We start from the raw sequence: 24,270 nt of genomic DNA on the forward strand, positions 1-24,270 counted from the left end.
ACATTGTGCCCGTACCAAAGAAAGACGGAAGAATTCGGGTTTGCGTTGACTTCAGGATCTGAACAAGGCGAGTCCAAAGGACGACTTCCCTTTGCCACATATTGACATTCTGGTGGACAACGCTGCCGAGCATGCTCTCCTATCATTGATGGACGGGTATGCTGGGTACAACCAGATTAAGATGGCTGAGGAAGACATGCACAAGACAGCATTCACTACACAGTGGGGTACATATTACTACACGGTCATGCCTTTCGGCCTCATCAACGCCGGGGCAACCTATCAAAGAACCGCTACTACTCTCCTACATGACATGATGCACAAGGAGGTAGAGGTATATGTCGATGACATGATTGTCAAATCAAAAGAACGGGACGGCCACATCATTGCCCTCCGGAAATTCTTCTCTCATCTGCGGAAATATAACATGATACTAAATCCTCAGAAGTGTGCATTCAGGGTCACCTCCGGAAATTCTTGGTACATGTCGTCAGCAAAAGAGGCATTGAGATTGATCCAACCAAAATCAAAGCCCTTCAACAAATGCCTCGGCCTAGGAACGAGAAGGAGATTCGGGGATTTCTCGGTCAGGTTCAATACATCAGCCGCTTCATTGCCAAGCTCACTATGATTTGTGAACCAATATTCAAAACGCTTCGTGCCTCCCATCACACCGATTGGGACGACGACTGTCAGAAGGCCTTCGACAGGATAAAGGAAATCCTATCCAAACCTCCTGTCCTCATGCCACCTCAACCGGGGATTCCTCTATCCCTATACCTGACTGTTACCAACACAGCCATGGGAGCAATGTTAGCACAAACAGTTGGCAACGAAGAACGAGCCATCTACTACATCAGCAAAAAGTTCATTGAGTACGAGACGAGGTATACCCAACTGGAAAAGACAACCCTTGCCCTAGTATGGTCAACAAAGAAGCTGCGGCATTACATGCTCAGCTACACGGTCCACATCTACTCCAAGATGGACCCGTTTAAATACATCTTCGAAAAACCCGTGCTAAACGGAAGGCTGTCTAGATGGACACTCATGCTGTCCGAATTTGACCTCAATTTTGTACCCCTCAAGGTTATCAAGGGAAGAGCAGTTGCCGATTTCCTAGCAGAAAATCCCGTCAACGAGGATCCTACGACCGACACATGGTCACTTCCTGACGAGGACATCCTTTGTGCCGACTCCGACGCATGGGACATATACTTCTATGGTACATCTAATCTGAGAGGTTTCGGGGTAGGAATCCTTCTAATATCACCAGAGGGAGAACATGTTCCGATCTCGGTCAAGCTAGACTTCGCCGTCACCAACAATGCTGATGAATATGAAGCATGTCTCAACGGCCTACAAGCAGCCTTCACACTTGGCATCAAGAGGCTGAGGGTCCACGGCAATTCCTCGCTCATCATCAATCAAGTGTCCGGATCATGGAAAATCCGATCTGACAGCTTAGCTCCCTACCAAGCAAAGATCAGTCAAGAGGCCGAATTATTCGACCAAGTCGACTACTTCCATCTGCCACGAGAGAAAAATCAATTTGCTGATGCCCTGGCAAAACTTGCCGCGCTCGTCAACATACCTGACAGCATGACATCAATGCCCCTATGTCTCGAGAGAAGGAGCAAGCCAGCCCACATTTGTGCTATCATCGACGACGAGGAAAGCTATGACGAACCTTGGTACCAAGCCATCCTCAATTACAAAACCAAAAAAGAATTCCCTCCCAACTCTGATCAAAGAGAACAAAGAGCCATCCGTTTACTTGCATCACAATTTGTGATAAACCAGAATCAACTCTACAAAAGAACGCCCCAAGGAATTCTCCTCTTTTGCATTGACCATCACAAAGCCAAAAAAGTCATGGGAGAGGTTCACGACGGAAAATGTGGCCCTCACATGAGTGCAATGATGCTTACACGGAAAATCATGCGGCTAGGTTACTACTGGACCACCATGGAAGCCGATTGTCATAACTACGTCAAACATTGCCACAATTGCCAAATCTTCGCCAACATACAACACATACCACCATCCCTTTTATACACCATGACATCACCCTGGCCTTTCTCAACCTGGGGCATTGGCATCATCGGGAAAGTCAACCCGATAGGCACCAAGGGGCATTGCTTCGTCCTTGTCGCCATCGAATACTTCACCAAATGGGTGGAAGCGCAGTCATATGCATTCTTGACCGCTAAACAAGTGGCCAAGTTCATTCAAAACAACATCATCTGCCGATATGGGGTATCCCATGAAATCATGAGCGATCAAGGCTCTCACTTCCGGACGGAAAGTCAAGCATTGCTGGACAAGTACAAAATCAACGACATCGATCATCCCCCTACCGTCCCCAAAACAACGGAGCGGTGGAGGCAGCGAACAAAAATATTGTCACCATTATCAAGAAAATGCAAGACAACTACCGCGATTGGCCGAGCAAACTCCCATTCGCACTCTGGGGATACCGAACCTCCATTCGAACACCGACAGGCGCCACACCCTTCTACCTAGCATACGGTATGGAGGCGGTTGAACCGGTAGAGTTAGAGGTCCCATCTCTACGCATCCTACTGGAGAGTCAAGTCCCTGAAGCGGAATGGACCCGTCGAAGGTACGAACAACTCAATCTTCTAGTCGAACGGCGACTCAACACCTTGCACAACGTCCAGCTATACCAACGACGTATACAATGGGCATTCAACAAGAAGGTCAAACCCAGAAACATCGAGGAGGGCGATTTGGTCCTCAAGTCAGTTCGAGCACCGCTACCCGTCGATCCGAGGGGAAAATTCAAACCTAACTGGGCCGGGCCATACCTGGTCAAGAAAATACTTTCGGGGGGCACAGTGAGACTGAGTGACCTAGATGGGGAGGACTTTACAAACCTGGCCAACCTAGACCAACTCAAGAAATACTACCCTTGCACCGTATCAACCAACGACCTAGCCTAGTTTTACAACTAGCAACGACCTCAACCCTTTTCAAGTCAAGTTCCTCAACGTGTTCTGATTTGAAATTGCATGTTTTATCGAGTCTAAGCTACGGCACCTTGCCCGTTTTGAATGTCCTTTGATTTGTCAAAGGCAACGTTCATTTGCACTAAAACAAAACAACCCCCTGAACTACGAGCATGGTTTGATTTCACCTCTTCAGGTGAATACGTAGGCAGTCCCTCTTATGCATGAGGGATACAACCACAAAGCCCAATCAAATTTACAAGACATTTCGAACTACGATCATGGTTTGATTTCACCTCCCCAGGTGAATACGTACGCAGTCCTTTCTTAGAAAAGAAGGATACAACCATCCCCACGTACAAAAAATCCCTATAAAAAAAAAAAGAGAAAAGGGAAAACCATTCCCTTTCCCACAAAAATACAAAAAATGAGCGTTTTTCCCTTCCCAAAAAACTCCACTTTCCCAAGTGTAATTGTTTAGGATGATTCAAATTGAATTGCCTTCACCAAATGGATGGAAGAAACAAGCGTTCACAATATTCGACACTAGCAATCCTCTTATTTAATTAATAATGTGAGGGATTACAATTTCAACAAATAAAGCTCGACGAGTCTACAACTTGTCAAAGCTAAGGTGTCGACTAAAACACCTCACATAATAAAACTAGCATAAAACGCACAATAACTAGCTAGTACAACATAATAAAAACTCACAACAATAATACAACATAATAATAAAGCGGGTAATGGAGGTCTTCACTCTTCCATTCTACCCTTGCCTTTTCCCTGGGGGTACATCTTCCCATTGTTCTTCTTGTTGGCCCGCCTAGCATGGATTTCCTCCTCGGAACGGATCCTCAACGGATCTAAGTCGGCGACGGCCTCCGGTCTAGCGCAAGATCCCATGTTCGACCCGAGACGAGCCAAGGCACGGCCCACCATATTCTTGGGGCCGAAACTCCTCCTCTTTGGTGGTCTCATCACATCGGGGGTAGCTCCATCAACATACTCCTCAAAGAAGGCACGGTTGGCCTTGCCCACCTCTCGGTACTTCAAGTCGACAACGTCGTCCTTACGGAATTTGGACCTCTCTTCCAAGGATGGAGCACGTGACCACTTGACATAAGCGGGAGTCACCCATGTCGTGGCAGCGGGGTTTTGCACCTCCCAAAGCGGCCGAGTGGCCCACCACCTTTCGAAGAACTCCACAAGCTCGGAGTTCCGGAAAATATTCTCTTGGACAAGGGTATCTTGGGCTTGCACCTTTTGTTGACGCCCCATTTGCCTCATGAGCCTTTCGGGATAAATGAACGAAACAACCTTCAAACCCACCACCATCAAAGAACGAGGACTAGCACCCGAAGTGGGCAACCCCGTGAAGGACCTCAAGTGCCACCACGACACAACCCAACGGATATGAGGACCACCCTCCTCCGCCAATCTTGCGGCCCAATATGCCTCGGTGGAAGCGAAACTATCCGGGTACAACTTCTTCCTCATGGTAAGGTGACGGAACGAATAACAATAAAAAACAACCGGAGGCTCTACATACCTTAGCCTCTCCAATAGCCACACTTGTAGGATCCTTGGGGATCCGAAAGGGGGAGCTTCTCTACAAGAGCCTTCCTTGTCCAAAGCATGGATAATCTCTCCAAGCACCAACCATGATGGATCTCTACCATGCTCCATTTGCTCAATCACATGAATAAGGGTCATGCTACCATGGCATCTTCGCCCCTCCTTCTTGAAGACATCAACAAAGAGGTACACATGGACAAGGCAAAATGCAAGAGCCCTTATCCTAGCCACCTCCGAGACATTAACATCTAATCGGTTTGAAAAGATGTTGATAAGAGCAAACATATCCACACCATGTGGATCAAGAAGAAAGTTGATTTGGCTTGTTGATAAGCCCAACATAGAACGGAATTTCTCCTTGTAGCACAACCGAGTCGAAGGAAGCACCGGAACACAACCCGGCCACCCACCAATGGCTCCAACTTCTTCGGCAAGAGGACAAAGCTCACCTTTCGGGAAAACGAAAACATGATGTTTCGAATCCCAAAACCGAGAACATGCTTCAAGAAACGAAGGTTGCACCTTGACTTGACGAAGCACCAACAATTGACCAACTCCCATGCAAACGAGTTGATACTTTTCGGGAGGCGACAAATCCCAGCACCATTGTCGCAATGCGTTCTCAAAAGCATCCATGAAATATTTTTGTGCAAGAAGAAGAAGACGATTTGTAGAGATGATTTTGTGTTTCGGATGATGAAACAATGAAGCGCAAACATCCCTATTTATACAAAACGATCAGCGCATTTTTCAGAAAAAGGGGAGAGTCGGCTTCCATCGCCAGGCTGCTCGCGCCTCTTTGAGGCTTCTCCAGGATTCCCACTGTTGACTTGTCTCTTTCAACTTGTGTTTTCTCCAGACACCTCAAACCTCCCGCCAGGAAGCTCGCGCCTCTTCGGGATGATTCAGGATATTTTGTGTTTCCTTGATGTGACAATAATTAGAGCATATTTAGTCCCCGAATTAGCCTTGTTCCCTTGATTTTTAGTGCATATTTGGGTCAATTATTGTCTTTAGTTCTTTGTTTTGCATATTCTTTGAGGTTTTGTGTCCTTGGTAGGAAAGGAGTGCAAGCCTTACATTTTCATGGCAAAATGAGGCTAAATTGATTGAATTCAATGACCAAGCATCAAGGAGAGACAAGATTAGAAGGCCTTTGTACATACTATAGTAGATGGGCAATGATGAGAAAAGATCCTTGCATCCCCGAGGAAATCCTCAAGGATTTTATGAAGAAAAAGGAATAAAAGAAGAAGAAATGAAACTGCCTGACAATCCGTGCGGATTGCCCTGAAGACGCCCGTCCCTCACCCACAATCCGAGCGTCTTCCTCAGCAAGACGCCCGGGCAAAACCACCCAAAGACGCCCGTCTTCACCCTCTGGATGCCCGTCCAGAAGCTCCCAAATCGGCCCGTCCCGTGCTAAAGACGCCCGGATTCCCAGACAGTTCCATTTCGTCTTCTACAAGCTTCAAGGAAGGATGCACATCTTTTTCTAAGACCGGCGAAAAAGAGACCGGAGTCTCCCTAGAGACCGGCGATTCCTCAAGGACTTAATCGTCATTTAAGCCCTTGGTAAACCCTAATTTATGTACCTAATCCCCACTATAAATACCCCATTAGTCTATTTAGAAGAGCATATTCTTCTTAGCAATCTTTAGTGTAGTTAATATCAATCAAATCTCTCTTTGATCTTGTAATCAACATTTAATCAAGTTTTAATACAAGTTTTATTTCCTTAATCTCTCTCTTGTTCATACTTTATTTTGGGTAATTGAAGATTATTTGGGTTATTATTGGGAGATTGACAACCTTCCAATTAAGCATCAAGTACTTCTTTTATTCTTTGCTTTATTATTGGAATCATTAGTAGGTATAATTCTCTTAATCCCTTTTTAATTATTGTTAATTACTTTCATTTATTCATCATGTTTCACTTTGTTGGTATGATTGACAACCTTGCTAGCATGTTCAACATGATAATGATTGAGTAGTTTCCTTAGCTAGGGTTAATGGGTAATTAGGGGAAACCAACATGGAGAATGATTCATGCTTAAATTAATATGCTTTCATAGTTTATTTACTTGCTTGTTGTGATCTCAACTTATGCACATGTTATGTTTGATGAAATGCGAGCCTATGAATCCTTGCATTTTTTACCCATCACCTATCTTTTCAATGAGACTTGTAAGACATAAACCAACTCGAGTCTCATTAGACCATGCATATTGTTGAGTAGGGAAGAGTAAGTCGACTTGTAGGTGTTGTACAATCTAATCGATTTGGCTCCGGGACCCAAACTTTCCTAGGATTGTAAGATATAAACCAACTCGATCCATCACAACAATAATTGCTTGCTTATAATTTGAGAACATGTTTGTATGATCAATTCCCATGAATCCCCTATGACCCCATGACACCCTAGTGCCTTTTATCAATTGTTTACATCCCTTTTAATCCATCTTGCTTGTTTACTTTCATTGCTATTTAGTTTAGTGATCTTCTACTTCAAACCTCAATTGTGACACCCTTAGATACCACTAGTTGCAATAGAAATCTCATCTCAATTCCCGTCCCTTGGGATTCGACCTTTACTTGCCTCGTTACTAATTGTAGAGTTGTTTGTGAAGTTATAAATTGTGTTTTGGTTTAGGTGCTCCTAACGACAAGTACTGAAAACTAAACCCCACGAGGGGTCACGACCAAAAAAATGGCGCCGTTGCCGGGGACGGTGTTAACTTGATATAGATTTTCTTATATTGTTATTAGTTGTGTCTTTCTTTGCCTTGGGGAAGTAAAACTCCTCAAGGTTTGTTCTAATTATTTTTGAGTTGTTTGATATTTTGCATGTCTAGAAGATCACAAGGTAACTTGTTACCCTTTGATCACGAAATTGAAAGGACTTTGACAACCAATAGAAGACTTGCTAGGAGAACTTTGAGAGGTATTGGTGAGGTTGTAGATATTCAACCAAATACTATTGAGTTCATTAACCCTTTTGCAAGAGAAGGTGAGGAGAACCCAACACAAAATCCAACACAAAATCAACCCACAATGCCTATGTTTTAATCACATTCCGTACCCACCGAGGAGAACATACCCAATGGTACTCCCACACCACAACATCTAACCGGAAATTTTATTGCCAAATCCCCATTTATCCAATTAGTCGAAAGAAGCCAATTTGGGGGGATGCCAAGTGAAGACCCTCATTCTCATATGGAGACCTTTTGTGACTATTGTGATGCGATTTCTCAAACCGGTGTAACTCAAGACCAAATTCGATGGGTCTTATTTCCTTTTTCTCTAATTGGCACCGCGAAACAATGGTTGAAAGGCCTTAATAAGGGTACTCTTGGAATTGATTCTTGGAAAAAGTTATCTCTAACTTTCTACAAAAAGTTCTATCCACCAGAAAAGACTAACATACTAAGAGCTCAAATTACGGGCTTTAAGCAAAGAGATGAAGAATCTTTGTATGAAGCTTGGTAGCGATTCAAGGGAATTTGTCGCTCATGTCCTCATCATGGACTTAGCGAGTTGTTCTTGGTACAACAATTTTGGAACGGTCTTTATGAAGATTCAAGGAACATTCTCAACATGGGATCAAATGGAATGTTCACCGAAGTTGATGACAATCAAACTTGGAACAAAATTGAGGAAATGGCGGTCCATAACTCACAATATAGTATACCTCGCAAGGCTACTAGAGGAGGAAAGCATGAAGTGGACTCCATTACTCAATTGGGTGTTCAACTTAGTGCTCACTTTGATACCATCAATTTGAAGTTCGAAAAAGCTATGGCTAGACTTGAAGAAGCCTCAAAATCACCAAAGCATCATGTTAATGCCATGACGGCATCTTCATCGATCCCAAGTGGGATATGTGAGAATTGTGGAACTTTGGGACATGACCAAAGTGAATGTAGGGGAACAAATGAACAAGTGAATGCTTTCCAAGCATACAAGAGTGGTACCCCTTATTCAAACTATTACAATGAAAACACCAAATTCCATCCAAATCTCTCATACAAAAGCCAAAATGTTCAAAACCCTCAACCAACATACACCCCACCTCCCATGAGAAACCAAAATCAAAGACCCTTTTACAACCAAAACCAAGGTTACCAAAATCAAACTCCATACAATCAACAAAATGACCAAGGTTTTGATGTTCAAAAAGCGGTCCTCCAAATGCAAAAGAATCAACAAGAGTTTTTCACTCAAATGCAAAAAGATAGTCAAGCAAAGGAAATCACCATCAACAACATCCTAGCTCACACCAAAATGTTAGAAACCCAATTGACTCAACTAGCATCTTCAAGCTTACAAAGACAAAAGGGGCAATTACCACCTCAAAGTAATCCTCCATGACATGACACGGTTAGTGCCATTCACTTGAGGAGTGGTACAAGGTATGAAGCACCGAATAAGCAAGTTGAGGATGAAGTTGTGGAAGCTAGTGACAAAGAAGAAATTGTGCAAAACTCCAAGGATGGAGAACCATCAAAAGAAGAAATTTCAAACAAAAATGAAGACAAGGTCAAGGAAAAGGAACCCATTGTGATTAGACTTCCTTTTCCAAGTCGTCAAGCCAAGCCCAAATTTGATGACCAACTTGGAAAATTTATGGAAATTGTGAAAAATTTGGAAGTCTCGATTCCTTTCACGGAATTAATCAATCACGTGTCGGCCTATGCAAAATACATGAAAGACATCCTCACAAAGAAGAAGTCGATCCGGAAGCTTGAGACTATCGCCTTCACTAAGGTGAGTAGTGCAATCCTTCAAGGGAGTTCACCTCCAAAACTCAAAGATCCGGGAAGCTTCTCAATACCGTGTACCATTGGCGACACCACGATCAACAAAGCCTTATGTGATCTAGGGGCTAGTGTGAGTGCTATGCCGTACTCGGTGAGTAAAAGGTTAGGGATGGGAGAGCTTAAATGCACCAATATCACACTCCAAATGGCCGATAGATCGACGAAGCTACCATTAGGGATATGGTAAGATGTTCCCGTAAGAGTTGGGAAATTTTTCATCCCGATGGACTTTGTCATTGTTGACATGGAAGAAGACTCTAACATTCCAATCATTCTAGGAAGACCTTTCTTACACACCGCGGGTGCGGTGATTGATGTGAAGCATGAAGAGCTCACTCTAGAAGTGGGAGATGAGAGCATAACTTTCAATCTTGACAAGACCATGAGAGCTCCCCGTTTGAATGAACCATGTTTTATGATTGATCATTATAGCCGGAAGGATGATAGGAAGAAGTCGGAATTCCAATGGAAGAAGAAAATTGATGATGCTTCATTCAAAGAGCAAGTGAATTGTAACAAAGAGAGCTTGAAAAGCTCACCAAAGTCAAGCAATGAAGAGAATGGCCTCTTTGGCCAAGACAAGAAAGTGGGAGAGTTGTCTTTATCAACTCAAGAGATCTTTAGTGATCAAGTAGATGAAGTTTGTGGTCTTTTGGACGATGAGTTTGAAGGGATTTTCAATCCCTATATTGGTAACGCTGTCGATAAAGACCGACATGAAGGACAACAAGGGCAAAGGTCTATTGAAGATCTTTATCATGATAATGAACAAGCTTTTGACTACTTTTTCAAGGTGTTGAGCAACATCAACAACACCTTGGACATGACATATCACTAAGGATGAGAGTTTGGTGGAGTCCTCCCTAAACCACCATTTGTAAATATTTCTAACTCCCTAACTTGCATTTTAATTCTTACATTGCATTTTTGTCATTTTTGGATTTTTATGCTTTGATCAAGATAATTATCATTTTTGAGAGAAGTGAGGGAGGGACTAATGATTTTATTGATATGTAGTGCTTTAAGCTTAGTGTGAGGATAGCAATTGCCTAGGCTTGTTGGAATATGTGTCCTCCGACAATATTACGATCACAACTGTTGATCATGATGATCACATGTTTAAGTCTCATTTTAAAGAATACAATTGGGAAGTATTTTTACTGTCAACTGGTCCACACATATCGGTAATGATTGGCTGACTAGAGTTTAACATTACTGTCGTGAGACAGTGGTGACCAGTTGATCCCCTTAGGTCATACCTATAGGGTAACACTCTTAATTGATCATTTAATTGATCGTATGACGATACGGGTCAATTAAATTACTTAAAATTGACGGGCGATTTTGGAAGTAATATTTACGTGTCTTATTGAAATTTGATTAAATAAGATACGGTCTAAGTAATCGAATTGTTTTATTACTTAGATGAAATTATTGTTTAAGGAAACAATTGCATTTGAATGAATAAATTATTATAAATACAAGATGTTGTGATTTATAATTGATAAAATATTTTGGTACAAGTAATTATGAATTACTAAGTCGATTTTTGTATATGACGTATTTTTATTAATACGATAATTTTTAATATGTTAAAAATACATAACAATTTTATGTGACATGTGACATGTGACAAATTGACAAATTGACAAAATAAAATGGAGTCCATTTTATCTATATGTACCGATATTAAGGGGAGGATTAGGCATATATTGTGTTGATTATGTTAGTGGTAAACATAATCATTTCCTACTAAACATAGTCATTCAACACTACTTGCTTTTGTGAAGACCTCCTAGCGCATGCATTGGTCCCTTCTCTTCCCCCCTTACCCGGTTTTTCATGGAGCAAAGCCAAGGGTTTTTGCTCTATAATTAATCTTATACACTACATTAAAACACTAGTGTATTATCATTCATTCATTCATCTAAAATTAGGTTTTTAGAAAGATAAAATCTTCCTCCTCCTCCCTCTCTCTTAACCGAAAAACATAGAGAGACCAAATAATATTTTGGGTCATTTTTATACAAAATTAATATTGTTCTAGTAATAATAGTATTAATTTTATTAAGTTGTTATCTTGGGTATAAAACCTTGGGAGGGATTCTCTACTTGAATCCTTGTTCATCCACTAAGGAAAGCTCAAGAACAAGAGAGTAGGAGAACTCTCTTGTGCCCTTTGATCCGAAAATCAATGTAAGAATGAAGATTTCTTCCTCATTTTACTTATTGTTTGCATGCATAAGATCACCTTTTAATTTTATGACTAAATTAAAGATAAAACATATATGAATATGTTGATAAAGAGATCTAGATTTCTAACAAGCGGTATCAAGAGCCTTGGTTGTTTGCATGCAAATCGGTTATAGTTTTTCCGAGTTATACGATTAACATATAAAACTTGTAAAGTTGTGTTATTATGATTTATCACGAAATAAATTTATGCATGTTAAAGTTTCTGGTCCTAAAATGTTTTTAGGATATTTTGGTTAATTTATGGATTTTTATTGTTCATCTTATAATATAATGACATTAAAAATGTGATTTTATGATTAAAATGTCATTTTCGGACTATAATTAGCTAAACTTCGAATTTTCCAGTGATTTTTGGATATGTTGTCACATGTGTTATTTTTAGATGACCTGTAAATTTTCAGAATTTTTGGCGTTATTATGCTCCAAATATGGATTTTTCATATTTAAAATCGGATTTAAAAGAAAAATAGGTTAATATGAGATAAATTTCGAATCTGGTCATAAAAGTTTAGTATGTTGTCACATGCAATTTTACAAGATGTGTGTAAAATAATAGGCTATATTGAAGTCTTCATGCATGATTTATGAATTTTTGATGAAAAATAGCATAAATAGTGACTTAATTAGTGAATAATTGCTAAAACATACTCCATGACTAAGGAAAAACGTCACATGTTGCATTTTTTTATCTTTTTCAGATCTAAAACTAAAAAGTTGATGAATATAATTTTTCTCATGTTTTTATGATTATTATTGATAAATCCGATAAATCGCAACATAGTTTTTCCGATAATTTTACGAAATTTTAACCTAAGTTTTTGAATATTATGAGTGTCATTGTATTTTTCCAGAATGTTCATAAGTTTAAATTTCAAATTTCAAATTTATTTGGAATTTTTGTGATTTATTTGAAGTTTATAGCATTTTTTTTTGTAATTTTAGGTCCATTAATGAACAATTTTAGAAATATGAGTTAATTATGGTCAAATAGTTAGTGGAGACTAATTTTGAGTCCTAAGAGGTTAGGGTAATTAACTTGTGCATAAATATGAATTTTTATATTTTATTTTGATTATAAAAGGTTGAATCACGCAAATCCGTAAAAATCGTTAAATATACGATATTTGTTACTTAAAGGCGATTTAGCATAAAATTGGGCATGTTCATACATATTATAATGCTGCATTTTATTTATGATTGTCATAATTTTATTTTATGTAATTTTTGAATTATGTAATTTTATCTAGTATGGACTTAGTTTTTAATTGATATTACCCGAAATGTATGGGAATATCGATTCGGTTGTAATTTATTGTGATCTCGTATCACAGTTTTGTAATTTAATAGATTTATTTTATTTTAATTACAAATGTATAATAGGAAATTATGTAATTTGTTATGTAATTTATTTATTCCGGAGTTTCTTGAAGACGGTGTCATTCAAGAAAGCGATACATAAAGACGGTGTTACCTCGAGATGCGTGCCATAACCAAAGTTCAAGGGACCAATGGAGTTGGTTTCCGAATATGTAATAGTTAAATAGTTTTTCTATTTTAGGAAGGCCATACTAGGATTTATTTTATGATTTGCATTTTATTTTATGTAATTTGTTAAGTTCAAGGGACCAATGGAGTTGGTTTCCGAATATGCATCATCATTAATCGAGTTTATCGACCGTGTCAATTAAAATTATCGTAGTTCAGCGCTTTAGTTCACTTAAAACGTGATAGATAATAAATTGACATGACCTCTCGCTAAAATAAACAATTGAGACATAGCCTTACCAAAGAGTAGAAACCATGAAAACCTATTTCGTGAGGGAGTGCACTCGGCCACACCGGGGTACAAACCTTATTACGTAGGAGAAGTGGGTGATAAATTTCTATCCACCGAATTCATGTTGATGAAGGTTTCATCGGCCACACCGTGCCCAAATTAATATGGGTTTGGATCATGGACACATTTATTCGAAATTTGGATTGAACTCAACAAAAGTTTTTCGATAAGGGTTTTATCGGCCACACCGTGCCCTTGTTGGATGTGTTTTGGGCTAAAAATAAAATATTAATGTAATTTTATCGACCAAGAATTCTAAAAGTAGAATCGATTAAAGAGTTAATCCACCGAGTTATATTGATAAGGGTTTCATCGGCCACACCGTGACCAAGTTGATATGAATTTGGGTCTTGGAATCATTTATCTAAGTTGGGTAGAGGTCACTAGATAAATGCAATAAACTTTTTTAAATTATTTTTACGAGTATTATTTTGAAAACGACATATGTTTTATTCCTTCTATTTTTGTTTTGTAGACCGCTCTTATTTCTCATAACAAATGACAAATCCAAACACCATCGCCACGCCTCTCACTAATACTTCATGGCTCCGATCCTTCATGGATCGATGTAAACTTGAAAAGAATGGGTCAAATTTCTCTGATTGGGATGCCCAACTCAAATTAGCCGCCCAAGGTGACGACAAGCTTCGTTACCTCACCGAGGCCTCTCCACCCGAACCTAATACTAGGTCGACTGCCGCCACTAGGGAAGCATATGAGGCTTACCATAAGGAGTCCGCCGCAATGAAAAATGTGTTAATATTTGCGATGGAGGCGGATCTCCAAAGGAGAGCCTTTAAAATGGGCACCGCTAATGAAATCTACTCCATGCTTGTGACAATGTTTTCACAAACTCCGCGGATCGTCCAATATGAGGCGGCCGCGGCATTCTTTGATCTCGACTTCAAAGAGGGCCAAAAGGTTAGCCCTCATGTGCTCAAATTAATGGAGCTAGTCGAGACCTTGAAGATTCAAAAAGTTGAAATCCCCAAAGAACTTGTTGTAGATAGGATTCTACACTCCTTATCCAAGGTCAAGGCGTATGTTCAATTCCGGGTGAATTTTAACATGCAAGACAAGGACGTGTCTCTTGAAGAATTGCACAAGCTACTTGTGCAAGCCGAGAGAGACATGGGGTTAAATGTCAACCCACCTAAGGATGTGCTTAACATAAGCACCAAAAGCAAGGGAAAGTTCAAAAGGAATGGGAAGAAGAGTAAGAAGCAAGCTCCCACTTTCACCAAAGCTAAGTCTTATGAAGCTAGCACTTCCAAAATCAAGAAGGGTCCTCTTGATAAATGCCATTATTGTAATGGTGTTGGACATTGGAAAAGAAATTGTTCCAAATACCTTGGTGATATTAAGGCTAGAAAGATCACTCCAGTAGGTAAATGACTATCCTTTCCTTTATGTTTCTAATTCAACTATGGTATTGTGATACAAAGTTGTGATAATGTATCCCCTTTTTATTGTAAATAGGGCCTCCACCAAGCAAAGACAAGGGAAAAGAAAAGCAAGCTTGAGAAACCATCAAGAAGCTAAGAATAGCTTTCATGAAGCTTCGCTTTTTATTGTCTTATTTTAATTATGTTTCGGATTTTAGAACCTTTTGATTTCCGTGTTCGACATGGAAATGAATTTTGGATAATGGTTGTATTTTGGATAATGGTGGCTTGGTTTGCAACCCAAGTCACCCGTTTTATCGTTTTTATCCTTGTTCTAAAATTCGTCTTTACATGCTTGCTCGTAGAAACATATGATTATTCACTTAAAGTGATCTAATAGGCAACTATAATGATGGGATTCATTATATGTCCACATGCTTAAGGCTTGTGTATAATCATTTATAAAGTGATATTGAGTTTATGAACTCCCTTAAAGGAATGTCAATCACCAAGTACACTTACAAAAATCTAAAACAATTAGTCAACCTATGAGATAGTCCTCCTTATACTTCAAAAACCATTATTTGTGTCTCATAAGCTATCTTTGAATCTCTAATGTTTTCATTCTAAAGATAGAGTGGGAGAAAAATGAGGACACAAGGAACACCAAGGTAAATTTGTGTACTTGTGTAAATGAGATCTACGCAAGGGAGAATGATTTGAATGAAGATATACCTATTTATATGGTATACACGAATAGATGAGATCTATGGTCTCGAATAGATCTACATGACAAAAGAGACCAAGTGAAGTAATCAAAAGAATATGTTCTCAAGATTACTACACGAGGAGACCAAAAGAAAGTTTTGGAATAAGAATGACTAATATAAAGTCTTAACAAGAGTTTTTGACTAGTTTATGATAAATTTTGACCAATAGTTTCAATATTGATATTTACTTAAGAGCCTAAATGAATCAAAGTAACATCCTAGAAAATAAACGAGATTTATGACTAGAGGTTGCAAGGATTGATATACCGATATCCTCAATTGCTAAGTTAAGTATTAACCACGCAAAAGTCATTACTTCACCGCATTATGAAAATGAATTGGTTAAACCTCCTTCTGAAAAGGGCATTTTGAAGGACGTGTATTAGATATTATTCATATTTAAACAATGACATTGCTACGCATCATTATGACATGAATGAGTTAGAGATTAAAATCTCTTTCCATAAGGTTAAGATGAGACCTCTTCAAAATAGGTATTTTGAAAGGATATGATGGGAACATATATGGTTTTATCTTAATAACTTGGCAAAACAAAAATATATTTCAAATTCTTGAAATGTTTCGATTGAGTAGTCAATTGTGAAGCATGTGGAATTAAGTGGGAGTTTTGGAAATTATCATGTAAAGACATGGAATTTAGTAGGAGCAATCATCTTGTAAAAGTTTATAACTCATTACTCATTGGAAATGACGAGCTAATACTATTCTTCCACAAAGAAGTATTTGAGTTTTCAATTCTGGATGAAAATGGACTATGATGAATCCAATCGCATCATGAGATGTTGGATAAGTATTAAAACATGCACATCGAATCAACGAGAAACGTAGGTTATTCATGAAAATGAAAATGGAATTGCCATTAACAGTCATGGTCATTCCTTGAACCTAAGAATGGTTGATCTCATGATTATTAGTTACTAATGTTTCCGCCATTAGAATAATCATGCACATGTCCAATAATGAATCATGTGCATAAGAGCATGATGATTCATTGGCAAGCCATACAAGAAACGTCATGAATTCTCGAGGTGAATCTGATGAGCGATTTCAGTGTTTGACAGAATACTCTGTTATGTGTCAAGAGATTGCACATATTAAAATTCAAACAACACGTAAGGATTTATGAAAATCCTAAGCTTTTCAGCTAAAAGGAGAAATAAGAATTTTGGAATAGTACTTAGTTGAAGTAAGAAGTTACTCAAAACTAATATTCCCTAATATGCTAGGACTTGTGAGAAGTGCTAGGCTAATCATCTTGACAAATTGTTGCAAGACTCTACAAAACATATACCTAGTGCATTGTGTGTGGGTGGAGTACTTGAACAGTACAAGTTATATCATTCACTACAAATTCGTTTGTTATGTGATAATCGACAAGGAAGTTCTTTCAAGATAAAGAACCAAAACCGAGGTTGGGAACCTAGATGTGTACTTGGTAAGGTTCATGCTATGAGAGATAACATGAATATAAAGGAAAATGCGATTAAGAAGTTTTGAACACATGGACACATGGTATGTTAAACTTCTATTGCAATCAACTAGTGTTAATACACTTACGATATGCATCACAAGGTTGTAATACGTATTGACCACCTGAATGTGATGTTGACATTTGTCATTTGAGTTATTATTAACTCACCTTATACCTTGTTATATCCAAACGGGTTGTAGAGACAGTTGAACCCCGTTAAAGTGAACACGGATTAGCATTGTATTCGCCCATAGTTACTTACATGAGGTGACGTCTCGAAGTGACTACAATGTGATGCGATTGATGGCAAGTTCAAGTGTCATAGAGTCATATGAGAATGACTAGTCGATGACATAGGCAGACTGTTAGGAACACTTTGTCGAGCCTTATGACCGCTTATAGAGTTCTGGCAAATTTATATAGCCTGGTCGTGCCGAGAGCTACTATAGTATTCAAATGAGTCGATCCTTTTGACTAAAGACTATTCGCCTAAGATGGCACAGTTTCAGATTAACTTTGATTTGTGTTACTACGACCTTCGTAAATGGGGTCAAATGGGCATATTTTGGGTTATGATGGTTGTGGCTAGTCGAAGGGGATGAGTGCGATAGGAATTGTCCACCCCTAGTCAGGGTTATAACAATATCTCAGGGCCACTCGAGGAGTAATGAATTGGAAATGCGTGGCCACGCTCGGAATGTATCCATGGTGGATAAATCCGGTCGATCAGGTATTTCTCCAGATCGAGGAAACCACTCTCGATATGATCACTTTCAAGTACGACCTGAAAGACACCTTGCATTGAGTGGGAGATAGTAATAGGACAAGAGAATTGGTGACGCACACTTGTTGAGGGCAAGTGGCAGATTGTTGGAATATGTGTCCTCCGACAATAATGCGATCACAACTGTTGATCATGATGATCACATGTTTATGTCTCATTTTAAAGAATACAATTGGGAAGTATTTTTACTGTCAACTGGTCCACACATATCGGTAATGATTGGCTGACTAGAGTTTGACATTACTGTCGTGAGACGGTGGTGACCAGTTGATCCCCTTAGGTCATACCTATAGGGTAACACTCTTAATTGATCATTTAATTGATCGTATGACGATACGGGTCAATTAAATTACTTAAAATTGACGGACGATTTTGGAAGTAATATTTATGTGTCTTATTGAAATTTGATTAAATAAGATACGGTCTAAGTAATCGAATTGTTTTATTACTTAGATGAAATTATTGTTTAAGGAAACAATTGCATTTGAATGAATAAATTATTATAAATACAAGATGTTGTGATTTATAATTGATAAAATATTTTGGTACAAGTAATTATGAATTACTAAGTCGATTTTTGTATATGACGTATTTTTATTAATACGTTGATTTTTAATATGTTAAAAATACATAACAATTTTATGTGACATGTGATAAATTGACAAATTGACAAAATAAAATGGTGTCCATTTTATCTATATGTACCGAAATTAAAGGGAGGATTAGGCATATATTGTGTTGATTATGTTAGTGGTAAACATAATCATTTCCTACTAAACATAGCCATGCAACACTACTTGCTTTTTTGAAGACCTCCTAGTGCATGCATTGGTCCCTTCTCTTCCCCCCTTACCCGGTTTTTCATGGAGCAAAGCCAAGGGGTTTTGCTCTATAATTAATCTTATACACTACATTACAACACTAGTGTATTATCATTCATTCATTCATCTAAAATTAGGTTTTTAGAAAGATAAATTCTTCCTCCTCCCTCTCTCTTAACCGAAAAACATAGAGAGACCAAATAATATTTTGGGTCATTTTTATACAAAATTAATATTGTTCTAGTAATAATAGTATTAATTTTATTAAGTTGTTATCTTGGGTATAAAACCTTGAGAGGGATTCTCTACTTGAATCTTTGTTCATCCACTAAGTAAAGCTCAAGAACAAGAGAGTAGGAGAACTCTCTTGTGCCCTTTGATCCGAAAATCAATTTAAGAATGAAGATTTCTTCCTTATTTTACTTATTGTTTGCATGCATAAGATCACCTTTTAATTTTATGACTAAATTAAAGATAAAACATATATGAATATGTTGAGTAAAGAGATCTAGATTTCTAACAAGGCTATTGATGCCTTAGTAGTGCCCCTACAATGAAGAACACGGGATTTGAAGAATGAAAAATGACAAGGGATATGCAAGTGCACGGATGGAACTGAATCCGGGTAAAATAGGGAGAATCCGAGCGTCTTCATGGGAATCCGCTCGTCTTCAGTAAACCCGAGCGTCTTTGCCAGAATCCGCCCGTCCATTTTAACTGAGAATTTGAAATTTTGGGACTGTCTGACAATCCGAGCGTCCTGGTAGAGAAGACGCTCGTCTTTAGAAATCCGCCCGTCTTTGCAGGAAGACGCCCGTCTTTTTGCCTGTGAAAAACAAGAAAGCCTACTGTCTATGAATCCGTCCGTCTTAAGCAGAAGACGCTCATCCTGCAATCAAAGAATCCGAGCGTCTTTGTTGAAAGACGCCCGTCTTTAGGCGAGAATTCTGAACCCAAAATAGGCAGAATCCGAGCGTCCCGAAGGAAAGACGCCCGTTTTCCCCTGCAGTTTAAAATTTTTTGGGTATTTCAAATACCCCATCCCCCCTTCATTTCTCCATTCATTCATTCAAAACACTACCCATAAACCCCAAAACTCAAAACCCTCATCCTCTCCATCACCAAAACAAGATTTCCTCAACCAAATTCAACAAAATCAAATCCAAACTTCCTTTTAACAACAATTAATCACTCCTCTTCCAACAAAAATCAAACCAAGCACCAAAATCTTCAACCTTTGAGTCGATTTTTAAATTACAAAGGCAAAGCCTTTCATCTTAAAATCGATTTGGGTATACTTGGAAATTGAAGATTTTCACTCTTTTCTTGGTATAATCATCAATGGCAAGGACAAAAGGATGAACAAAGGCACCTAAGGCAAAGGCACTCTTAACAAGACAAAAATGTCTTCAAGAAAAGAAAGCCTCATTGGCTATGGTGGTAGCTAGTTCAAACTTGGAAGTTCAACAACAAAATTCTCCCTTGGAAGCAACAACATCAACAACTCCGAAAATTGCTCAATAATCAAACTATCCGGAGGTAATTTTCATTTCTAACTCCCATAGGGATACATTTGCCAAGTATGCTAGAAAATCCTTTCTACCCACCAAATTCATATGTGAAGATGCCTTGAACGAATTGGGTGTCCTTGAACAAACAAAAGCCTTCTTTGAAGCCATGGGGTTGGGAAAATTGTTTGCTACAAGAGAATTGACATACCGCTTCCTTACCTTAGAATTCTTGAGTTCTTTGAAAGTGACTAAGGTAGAGACTAGAGAAAACATCGAGTTCCGCCTTACCAATGTGAGTAGGCGCATCACCTTTGATGAATTGGGTAAAGCATTGGGTCTTAGTGATTCACTTAGTTATTACAAGAATCCCGAAAAAATATGACCCCGCTCCTCTTTGGGAGGCGATTTCCGGGAGGAAATTTGAAAACTATCATGCTAGTCGCGCTCTATTAGTCCACCATCCGGGCATTAGAGTATGACACAAGGTCATCGGGAATACTATCGTTGTAAGAAAAGACACTAACCACTTTACCAAGGTCAATTGTGTTCTACTTGAGTCGGCCTTAAATATTGGAAGGGAATTCACCAAGCCTTACAATTCTCTAAGGCTTTTGGTGGAAAGATGGCTAAATGTTGATTGTGGAAAGCAAGGCGCCACTTTTATTGTAAATGGAGGTCTAGTCACTCTTTTGGCTAAGTACTTTAATCCGAATTTCAACAAGGATAGCAAGTAGGTGGCGAAAAAGGGGGGTCATCTCATTGACATGGATGCCATGATTAACAAGTACAAGTGGGTCACTCATAACCCTCTTGACACCAAATATGGGTGGCTCACCAATGAAGCTAGATCTTTTACTTTGCCTTCCAAGATATGCCGTTTGAGTGTCCATCGGACCAACTACCTTCTTTCCCTCTCAAAAGAAGCCGAATACATCATCCGTCAACAAAGGGGTGAAATTGAAATGCCTCCTCCTCCATTGTCACACCACCCTATCCATTCAAGTATCAAGAGTTCAAACCCGAAGGTGTTAGAGCAAGCTAAGACTACATGACTCTACTTATGCAAGAGATGCACAAACAAGCTTTTAAGGATCGGGAAGATGCATACTTAGCCCAATATCCACCCCTCCTTCATTTAGCTAGGCAAGGACTACTTGATCCTTCAAGTCCTTTGCCTAGTTGGGCGGATAGGGAAGTCTTCTTTCCAAGTGCATCTAGGGGTGAGAGACCGGGTGACGATGAGGTTGTCGGTGATGAGGTTGTTGATGAAAGCATTGATGAAGAGGAAGAGGCTAATGAAGAAGAAGAGGATGATGAAGGAAGTGAGCAAGGAAGTGAAGAAGGAAGTGGTGATGAGTCCACTTCTATTGAGGAAGATGATGACAATGATGATATGGTGGAAGACTAGCAAGCTTTGGAGGCTCCTACCCTCTTGAGGGTTGTCTACTTCTTTCTTTGTTTGTTTTATTTTATCTTGATCATGGTTGGAGAGTCCTAGAAACATAGAGGACTAACACCTCGGCCTCATTGAGGTGTTCTTATTTCATTGTTCCCACTTTTGAAAATCCAAATTGACATATTTAGTTTCATGCATTGCATCTTGTGTGCATGAACTACCCCCAACTTTAGGACATTAGAAATAATGTCTATCTCAGTTTGGGGAAGTACATGCATACGCAACAGGAGGTAATCTAAATTACGCTCTCCGTCATAAACAAAAAACCCATGCATCATGTAGTGTAGATTAGTATAGCTTGCATTTAGTGTAGAATTCATGCATCATGTTTTCATAATTTCCCATCATTTTGGCCATTGAGGACAATGCCCATATGTGGACATGGCCCACCTGCAAGCCCACTTCGATCTGTGGACATACAACGATCTTTTTTGAAAGCCACGCTCGGCTGCGTAAAAATGCTTTCGACCGGATCGTTTTAGATCGGTCGGTTTCGTCTCGGTAAGGGTCTCGAAACGATTAGAGATGTTCGGAGTCGCCACCGAGCATTTGTGAGATGCCTGGAACCCGCTCGAATTCCACTTTATACCTCGGTCAAATCGAAGCACAAAGCAGCGTTTGACATAGGTACTAAAGATAAGGAAATCGTCCCTCTTTAGCATCCTATCTCTAGAATGACTCTCGTACGCCCTGGATAAGGTCGTCCACTATCCAAAGTTTATGAGTAAGAGGTGAAGGTACGTACTGGGAAGCCCTTTAATCAGACACCCAATCCCGCCCGCGTTTAGCGGCCTCTACTGATCGATCTTGGTTGGTTGAATGCAAAAATTGATAAAACGGTTTAAATGCATGAATGCGCATCCAATGATTTAAACCTAACATGTGAGAGCTTTCTAAGTCGGTTGATTTAATCCAAGTATCAAGTATAAGATGTCGAGTCGGATTAAAGGTTGATTTGTATGCAAGATGGAAATTAAACATCCATTTACCGTATTAGGTTTAGGGTGCATAACATGATCCATTTGTCTTAGTAAGACATTTGGCAAATATGGTTTGAACAGTCATCTGATCCGTCCTATATCCGGGTTAACCGGAGTCGGGATCGTCCTAGACTAATGCTGGAAGAGATCAGGCCCTGTATCAGATAGCTACATGAGGCGCGAGCCAGCTGGCGAAACAAAGGGCTTCCCTCTGGTTTTGAAAATGAGAAATGGAGAGCCTGTTTAGGCGCGGGTTAGCCCACGGTTTATGTGCCGTGTTCTGACCTTTTAGAAAACGTTATAAAACGTGTTGAAAATGGGTATTCGAACCCGATTTGATTTGAAGGGGTCGTTTAGACCGCATTTGTTGATTTGAAGAACTAGACTCGAATAATCATCATTTTTTGATAATATTCGGCGTCGGGTTCGATTTGAGAAACTTGACATGAATAGTTTTGAAAGTGATGATGGACTAATTGTTTTAAGTCCATTTGAATGTAATTAGTCGGTTCTCATCATCGTATCCGGGTTAAAATCCAGCATGGTATGTAGAACCAAGGATGACTTTGTGTTGGTGACTAATATGTCGGTTTGAAAATGTAATGAAATGAAATAAAAGGCTTTAAAATACCTTCTAAATGTCGTTAACCAAATATTATCACCGAAACACGGATTTAACCGTCATGGTATGAGGAACCAAGGGTGAAAAATGTATTATGGTTAAAACATGTGAAATAAGATAACAATGGTTCGAAAATACTTGAAATGGTGAAAACCGATTACAAATATGAAAAATGGATTAAGGGAAATGACGAGAACAAACACGGTTGATTTCTGGTCTGAATACCTCATTTAGGTGCGAGCTAGTTGGGGACCTAAGGAGCTTCTGCCTCAGACCAAAAATCAGTTTTGGCTCGTTTATCCGATGTTTTGGTTCATGTTATGCATGTTTTAGCATGTTAGAGTCATGAAGCAAATGAAATTATAATAAAAGAAGATTTTTACACCCTCATACTTACATGTTTGGTTATGGCGAGTGACCGACGTAAGTGTAACAACTCGTTTGATCGGAAAAAACTCGATTTAAAACCGTTTTGGTAAGTAAAAGAGTGTTTTAAAAGTTTAGTGATGGTGTAGTGGTCGAAATGGTCGGTCAAGTGGTTTAATGCACGATGATGGTACCAAACAATGTGTAAGGCTCGTGTTTACGATCGGTAGGTCGTAAATACGCGTCGGGTTGTGACTTAAGAAGTCGAGTCGAGAATTTTAAGAGAGAAAAGAGGGGGCGGACACTCGCGTAACTCTCAAATGGGTGGCATTTGAGGGGTATTTATAGGAGAATGAGTGGTTGTGTGAGTTTTGAGCGACGTGGCCACCTGGGCTGCTCAAAGAGGCGCGAGCCACATCGCCGGTCTTCGAGCTGTGTTGTCACTTTCACAACAAACGCAATCATAATTTTTTCTATCCTAGGTTTTGTAGTCACATGTTTGGTACTTGACCAACATGAATCCGGGAAAACTTAAGGTAGAAGGTTTGAAATGTTTGTTTTTTGTGGTTGACTCGGTTTGACTCGTTGTTGGAGTCGGGATTTGAATTTTTGAGTCG

At 39.3% G+C, this 24,270-nt stretch overlaps 1 non-coding gene across 1 annotated transcript; it reads right to left on the reverse strand.

Annotated features, from left to right (window-relative positions):
- Positions 1-7,976: 7,976 nt before the first annotated feature.
- LOC141637075 (small nucleolar RNA R71) lies at positions 7,977-8,083 on the reverse strand. The gene has a single exon (XR_012541637.1). It is a non-coding gene; the product is annotated as a small nucleolar RNA R71 (small nucleolar RNA).
- Positions 8,084-24,270: the final 16,187 nt, after the last annotated feature.

The sequence above is a fragment of the Silene latifolia genome, chromosome Y, assembly GCF_048544455.1.
Source record: "Silene latifolia isolate original U9 population chromosome Y, ASM4854445v1, whole genome shotgun sequence".
Lineage (NCBI taxonomy): Eukaryota > Viridiplantae > Streptophyta > Magnoliopsida > Caryophyllales > Caryophyllaceae > Silene > Silene latifolia.